At 48.9% G+C, this 7,702-nt stretch overlaps 1 long non-coding RNA gene and 1 other non-coding gene across 2 annotated transcripts; both read right to left on the bottom strand.

Annotated features, from left to right (window-relative positions):
* Positions 1 to 711: 711 nt before the first annotated feature.
* Positions 712 to 2,907, bottom strand: LOC115512642. Its single transcript, XR_003968444.1, has 4 exons — positions 2,828 to 2,907; positions 2,419 to 2,556; positions 922 to 1,524; positions 712 to 890 (listed from the first exon to the last, which is right to left on the bottom strand). It is a non-coding gene; the product is annotated as an uncharacterized LOC115512642 (long non-coding RNA).
* Positions 2,014 to 2,133, bottom strand: LOC115513234. Its single transcript, XR_003968638.1, has one exon. It is a non-coding gene; the product is annotated as a small nucleolar RNA SNORA26 (small nucleolar RNA).
* Positions 2,908 to 7,702: the final 4,795 nt, after the last annotated feature.

The following is a 7,702-nucleotide window of genomic DNA, read 5'->3' on the forward strand; positions in this document are numbered from 1 at the left end:
GTGACTACTGAGCATTTGAAATGTGGCTGACACAACTGAGGAGCCACATTTTTCATTTTATTGTTTTGATTTAAATTTAAATAGCCCCATGTGACTAATGGCTATCACACCGGACAGTGTCTATAGTTCTAAATCCTGGTCTCTGTGGCACCTTAAAAAAAAATGAGTTCCCTATTTTTCCGCACTGTTTCACTGCCTGGCTTAAGACTGCTTACATTTTTCACCCAACTACACACACACACACACACACACACACACACACACACACACACACCCACATCACCTCCTTCAGGTTTTTTATCATCAGCACTCCCTGGCCAGCCCTGTCTGAACTTATAAATGTCCTCCAGTCAGTGCAAATACATGTACTTCCTATCCCCCCTCCCACTTTTTCCCCTCTAGCAATTTTGGCCTTCTAACACATTTGTTGTGTAAATTACCTAAAAATCACAAGGCTGGGTTTTACAATGTAATAGGTAATATTAAAAAATGCAATTTAGATACAAAGGCTTCAACAGTGTTATGAAATAAGCATTAAGAGGGATTCCAAGGTGGGGATGCCGGGGTGGCTCAGTGGGTTCAGCATCCAACTCTTGATTTCGGCCCAGGGCTGTGGGATCAAGCCCCGTGTGGAGATCCGAGCTAAGCATGGAAAGTGCTTGAGAATCTCTCCCCATCTGCCCCTCAAAAAAAAAAAAAAATACTCCAAGGTGAATATTAATTATCTTTATTTAAAATTACTGGAAAACGAGGTATTTACAGACAATCAGGGCAGGTCAGAAGGAAGAACTAGCTGATACTAGGCTCTGTTCATCTTGCTACAGTTACATTTCTCCCCATACAAAACCTTCCCCCATCACTCCAGTCCAATACTTTCACGTTCTAACAATCTAGCACCGTCCACTTTCACGTTCTAACAACCTAGCACCGTCCTGCCCTTTAAATCCCCCCTTCATAGCCGTTCTGCTCATTCATCAAAACCACCTAACATGCTGACAGATGCTCCCTTTGTGCCAAATTGCAACTTCTGTAGGTTCAATGTAACTAAATACTATGAAGAGCTTATATTCTTAATACCTCTGTGCTCTCCCCTGACCAAACTGGCCTCATCTGTTTCAGCATTTCTACGGTGACACTACAACATGAAATGCCAAGAGAGGGAAGTAACTTTCCAAGAGGTCACATAGCCAGAAAATTACATGAGGATCCGTGTTCAGGGCTACACATGTGACAGGAGCTTGAGTCAGTACCTAACCTGTGGTTGCTTCATCTGTAAAATGAGAGCACAGCGTCACCTTCACAAAGTTGTAAGAACTAAATGACAAGATGAGAAATCGAACACCTGCTGTGCTGCCCTCACTGCCAGCGCTGTCCTGCACTGGATGCATGGTTGCTACAAGTGAAAGAATATCTGACCTCATTAGAGGCATGTGTATGTTGTAAACTGCAGAGTTGGGATAAATCAGTTAAAATACCAGCATTAGAGTATTCCAGCTTCCATGGCTTGTGCCTGTAGTTTTCAACCTACAAAAAAGAAAAAATTTCAAATGACCTTTTACATTTTAAACAGAAAGCAAATTTTGAGGTACATTCTTTTCAGTTTGTCTCAAAGGAGGCGCAGAAAAAAGCCTTGTATGCACTGTTCCGATACCTGGGTTTTTCACCTTTAAAAATAAGGCTGCCCTTGGGGCACCTGGGCGGCTCAGTTGGTTAAGCATGGGGGGGGTCAAGATTTTGGCTCAGATCATGATCTCACCATTTGTGAGCTTGAGCCCCACTTCCGGCTCTGCGCTGGCAGCGGAGAGCCTGCTTGGGATGTTCTCTCTCTCTCTCTAAATAAATAATCGTCAAAAAAAAAAAATAAATAAAAATAAAAATAAATAAATAAATAAAAGGCATCTCTGAAGGTATTGTCAAAACTAAGGTTAAGGTTAAATTTATCACTGTGCTATTATTAACCGTATAAAAATATCACAAAGGTGCTGAAACTTCAAGAAAAATTTCCTCTGGTTCCCCTGTGACTCCAGACAGGATCCAGAGAGGAGTTTTAGTCTCATCCCTGGGTTTTATGGAGACTTACTTTACCCTTCTGTGTTAGCCTCTTAAGGCACTGCGTCAACCTTAAAAGGGCACAGGAAAGGGCGGTCTGGGGTTTTACAGGCTTCTCTACGACCCCTGCTCTCCTCTCCCGACAACACCCCCTGCACCTCAGTGGTTTCCAGGGCCAAGTCCGAAAACCCACCGGAAGCAGTTGTCCTGCGGGGGTGGGGGAGCCGGAGCCGGGAACTTACATTCCCTCTATCCGGAGGGGCAGCCAATTGGGGGGCCTTGGAACCAAGCACGTGGGAACCCCCGGTCGCCATTGGCCACGTGCTCCGGGCCGAGCGCCTCGCTTTTCCCTCCAGGACGGGGACATACCTGAGCCTGGAAGTCAGGCCGCTGCAGCCCCGCACACGTCGGAGACCGACTCCGCAGGCCCCGGGTCGGGCTCCCACATTCGCAGGCCGGGGCCGGGCCCCGAACCCGCCGCAAAGCAGCCGCCACTGCGGCCGCGCCCTGGGGGAGCAAAGCGCAAGATGGTTAGGGCGCCCGGGCCTGCCCGCGGGGAAGCCTCCCGGCGGTTCCGAGCGGCGTCTGTGCCTCGCGCGGCCCCGGGACGGGCTGGACCGCCCGCCCCCCGGGCCGCCGAGGGCTGCTCTACCCCTCTGTTCTGGCCGCCGGGAGCAGCGGAGCTCCAGGCGGGCAAAGCTCGAGGGGACGCGGGGCGAGCGCAGCCCCACCCGGGCCCGGAGGCCTGGCACCCTCCCCCATGCCCACCGACACTTACGGGTCAGCTCCGCGGGACTGAAGCCGACGACTCGCGTGCGGCACAGAGAACCCGGCGGTGGCGCGGCGACGAGGTCGGCGGCGCAGCGGGAGGCGGGCAGCCAATCCCCTCAAGTCTCCGACCAGGGGGCGGGGCGGGCCCGGCCATTGGCGCCCGCGGTTCTCGGCCCGCCCCGGTCTTTCGGGCTCCTTCGGGCTCCTTCGGGCTCCTCCGTGCTCCTCCGGGCTCCTTCGGGCTCCTTCGGGCACCTCCGCGCTCCTCCGCGCTCTTCCGCGGGCGGAGGATGCGCTAGGCCTGCCGGAGCATCTTTCTCGGAAGCTCCGGAGCCCTAGCGCCTCCCCTTGGCCCTGAAGGACGTGGTTCTCGCAGGCGCTGTGCCTTCCTAGGGGCCCCTCCTAGGGAGAGTTCGTGGTTACTTTAGGGCTGTGCCAGGATCCAGATTCCCTTTCGTACAACTACACCAGTCCAGTATGTGTCTTGAGTCTGTCCTGCTAATCTGGAAGCTTAAAGAGAAGCCGGACCTTGTCTCTTTGACTAGGCTCACCCAGCGGCTCCTCCTAAACCTGAAAGGACCACTGTTCCTTCATTCGTTAACCGCGTTCAAAGAGCGGACTTCAATCAGCAAGCAGTTGGGGAGCACCATAAACCTTCCCTAGGTGACAGACTCACACTTGACAAACAAGCGGAATAAAATCGGAGTATGTGCTAAAGTAACTTGTATTACAGTCCTGAGTTTACCATCCGTTGTCAAATTTAGTCCTCAAAATATCTTATCAGCACCACATTTTAAGTGGATAAACAGACACACTGAGTAACTTTCCAAGGTGACAAATTAGCTAGTAAGTGGTGGATCGGGGATTTCAACTCAAAAAGTCTGGAAGTATAGCCCCTTAAAACACCACACTGCCTTTCCACAGGTGTGTAAGGTGGGGCGGGAAGGGAAACGTAGCATCTACATTTGATGGGCTGATCAAGATAGGCCATCTATGTGGTTCGGGTCCAAGAGGCACGAAGAACAGCTTGTGGAAGAACAGGAAAGCACTTGACCCGTTTAAGGAGCCCAGAATGTAAATGGAACTTAAGGATGTAGGAGCAGAGCGGTCTGAGATGAGGGTGGCTCCGGGCCAGATGAAGCTTGAGGCCCTGGTGGAAGGCATATGACATGCTAAGAACAATGGAAAGCTGTTCTAGCAGTTTTTAGGAGTGGAAATGATAGGATCTGATGGAGGGTGTGGTTTGAGAGTCAGTAAGTTGCTTTTGCTGAGAAGAAAAGGAGTAAATTTTATTAATCGTGGCAGCCAGCCGCTACTTTGCAGATATTCATAAGATCAACGTAAAATGGGTTAAAGTGGCAGAGGGAACACCAGTTTGCTTGTGCGTTTACCTTTCTTATCTCAGATTCTTCTAAACATGTCTCTGGTTTCAAACCTGTTCTTGTTTTAGTCCTTTTGGATGTCTGAGAGGCAATAACCTCTCCTTCGATTATGTCAGTGAATGTGGACAAGTTGCATGGCAAGAATCTTGGGACAGAGAAAGAAAATCTCAATAAAGAGACTAATGTAGGAATCCGGTGGCGATCTAGTGGGGTTGGCAGTAGTTGTGCAGAATGTCTTCCTCCCCAACCAGGTGATAAAAACTGAAAGAGGTTATGAAATCAGTACAAAGAGTGTTTAACTTGAACTCAGGGAGAAACCCACCTCAGTCCGAAGGCTTCACACAACCCTGGCCAAATGACAACTGCAGCTCATTGGAAAAGGCGAAACCATTCATTGTGTGTAGAGGAAAAATGGCTTCTCAGCTATGAAAAAAATTACTTAATTAAAATTAATACAGAGATGATGGAGTGAAATTAACTCATTGTATAAATTCAGGGTAATCTGTATGTGGTATTAAAAATGCTTCTAATTCGGTTTAAAGAAAATGGAACCAATTGGCTTTATTACCAGATCTGATTGAGAGAAATCTGTCCCATCTGAGAGAACTTAGCTTGACCCAGAGGACCAGGGATCCAGGTGGAAAGGCACAGGAGACCTGATGGGCTTCTGCTATCTTCCTAGTTCCCCAAACTCCCTCCTCGATAAATAGGTCCATCTTCCCTAGACCACCCTGAAGTCCCTGCCCCTGAGCTCCAGGCTCTATTCTTGCCAGCCTGCCACAGCCTCACAAGCTATCCATTATTTGGGGTTTTTTCCCCTTCCTGTCTCTTCTCTCACTTCTGCCTGGCTCTTAGCTTCTCTATGTATATATACTCTCTCTCTCTCTCCCAACCTTTAAGAAACCTTCCCTCCATCAAATGTCCCCCAGTCCCCCAAACCACACTCTCCTCCCCTTCCTAAGAGACCTTCAGAAAGACCACACCAACACAGGTCTCTAGCCTTATTCGGCCTCAGCCTCATGCAGCCCTCAGGTCAGTATAGTCTGACTTTCCTCTTCCCAATTTCCCTGACACTACTCTCCAAGGTCACCAGTGACCTCTCAGCGACCAAATCCAATGCTCCTGATCTCCTCTAGCTTCTCTGTGGCATTGGACATAGCCGACCACTCCTTCCTTGATTCCTTCTTCCCTCTGGTTTCTAAGTCTCCACTCTTCCCTGCTTTTCCTCCTACACCTTCCTCCTCCCTCTTTTGTCCTACCCTCTCCGGCGACATTCTCTCTCAACTCTCTTGCCTTTTCGCTGTTTGCTCTTGCTGACCCACCTCCCAGGAATGATAGTGATACAACTCATTAATTGAGTCTCAGACACTTTATACATGCCATCTCTAATTCATAAGACAATTCTGCAAGGGAGATAATGAGAATATTATTAGTATCACTGAATGGGCTTATGAACCAGTCATAGTGTTTAGTCTTTTACATAAAAATATCATTATCATCACTTTAGAGATCATAAACTGAGACCAAGAAAGCTTGAGTGATTTTCCTAGACTGCACAACTTTGGCAGAGCTAGGATCCCCATGCTGGGCTCCCAGCCTGCCTGCTTTCCCCCCCCCCCCCCCCCCCCCCCCATGCAGAGGTGATCCCTCAGCCAAGACTGCTCTCCCCAGCTTCAGGTACCAAATACCCACAAGCCCTGCACACATCCTCATCCGGTGGACCCAGAGACACCACAGATCAGCTTGTCTCAAGCAGTTCATTCTCTTCTTCCAACCCCACACTTTTGCGTCCTCTTGATGAATAACACTTCCTTAGCCCCCGCGGTCCAGGATTCAGCCCAGATGACTTCCTCTTTCTGCCTCCTCTCCAATTCTCAGCACCCTGCTTCCTCACCTCCTTTCATTCGGTCAGTTCTCTCTATGGATCATCCCTTGAGTCTCCCCTCTTGTACCCACTCCCTGTTAAACTTTAGTTCTAGCTTACATCATCTGCTTTCTGGCCCACTGCGGTAGCCTCCATTCAGCCTCCCTCCCTCCGGTCTTCCCTCCCCCAGTACAACCCCCACACTGCTATCATCCCCATTGGAAATCCTTAAATGGCTCCACACTGCCACCAGGATCAAGACCAATGAATGCCCTGTCTATCTTTCTACCTCCCCCCATCCCACACACCTGCTATGATCCAGCCATACTGAACTATCTGTATTTCCCTGAATGTTCTGTCCAGCGCTGCTCCATACAACTCTCTGTGATAATGGAAATGTTCTATCACTGTGCTGTCCATTATGGCAGCCACAAGTGGCTAGTCAGTCCTTGAGATGTGACTAGTACAACAAAGGAAGGATTTTAAATTTTTATTTACTTTTAACTAATTTATTTTTTTTTTATTTTTAAAAAAAAATTTTTTTTTCAACGTTTATTTATTTTTGGGACAGAGAGAGACAGAGCATGAACGGGGGAGGGGCAGAGAGAGAGGGAGACACAGAATCAGAAACAGGCTCCAGGCTCCGAGCCATCAGCCCAGAGCCTGACGCGGGGCTCGAACTCCCGGACCGCGAGATCGTGACCTGGCTGAAGTAGGACGCTTAACCGACTGTGCCACCCAGGCGCCCCTTAACTAATTTATTTTTAAATGTTTTTGTTTATGTTTCAAGAGAGAGAAAGCATGCAACTGTGTGAGCGGGCCAGGCGCAGAGAGAGAGGCGGTCAGAGGATGTGAATCAGGCTCTGCACTGTCAGCAGAGAGCCCAATGCGGGCCTTGAACTCACAAACCATGAGATCGTGACCTGGGCCAAAGTCAGATGCTTAACGGACCACCCAGGCGCCCCTACTTTTAACTAATTTGAATTTTTTTTTAACGTTTATTTATTTTTGAGAGACAGAGACAGAGAGCCCGGGGGGGGAGGGGCAGAGAGAGAGGGAGACAGAATCTGAAGGCTTCAGGCTGTCAGCACAGAGCCCAACGCAAGGCTGGAGCTCACGAACCTTGAGATCGTGACCTGAGCTGAAGTCGGATGCTTAACCTACTGAGCCGCCCAGGCGCCCCTGATTTAAATTTAAATAGTCATGTGTGACTGGTAGATACCATATTGCATAGCACAGCAATTTATATCTCAAAGATGTCCAGCAGCGTGGACATCACCTGAAATCTTGTCAGCAGTAAAGGCTCTCAAAAACAAACAAACAAACAAACAAAAGGATCTCAGGCGTGATCCCGCATCTGCCGATTCATAATCTGCATTTCAACCAATGTAATTTATACGCACGTTGAAGTTTCAGGAAGCACTGCTCTAAGAGCTCTTGCTTCCTTGCCTTTGCACATGCCGTTTTGTCTGGACTGCCCATCACGTCTCCTCCTTTGTTCCTTAATTCCTATTTGTCCCTCAAGACTCATCATCTGCAAGCACACCCTATTCTTAGTATGGTTATCTGGAGGACAGAGAGTGGTGGGGAGGAGTGAGAAGGAGAGAGAAAATGTCAATGATAAAACTACATGTGT

This window comes from Lynx canadensis, chromosome B1 (assembly GCF_007474595.2).
Source record: "Lynx canadensis isolate LIC74 chromosome B1, mLynCan4.pri.v2, whole genome shotgun sequence".
NCBI lineage: Eukaryota > Metazoa > Chordata > Mammalia > Carnivora > Felidae > Lynx > Lynx canadensis.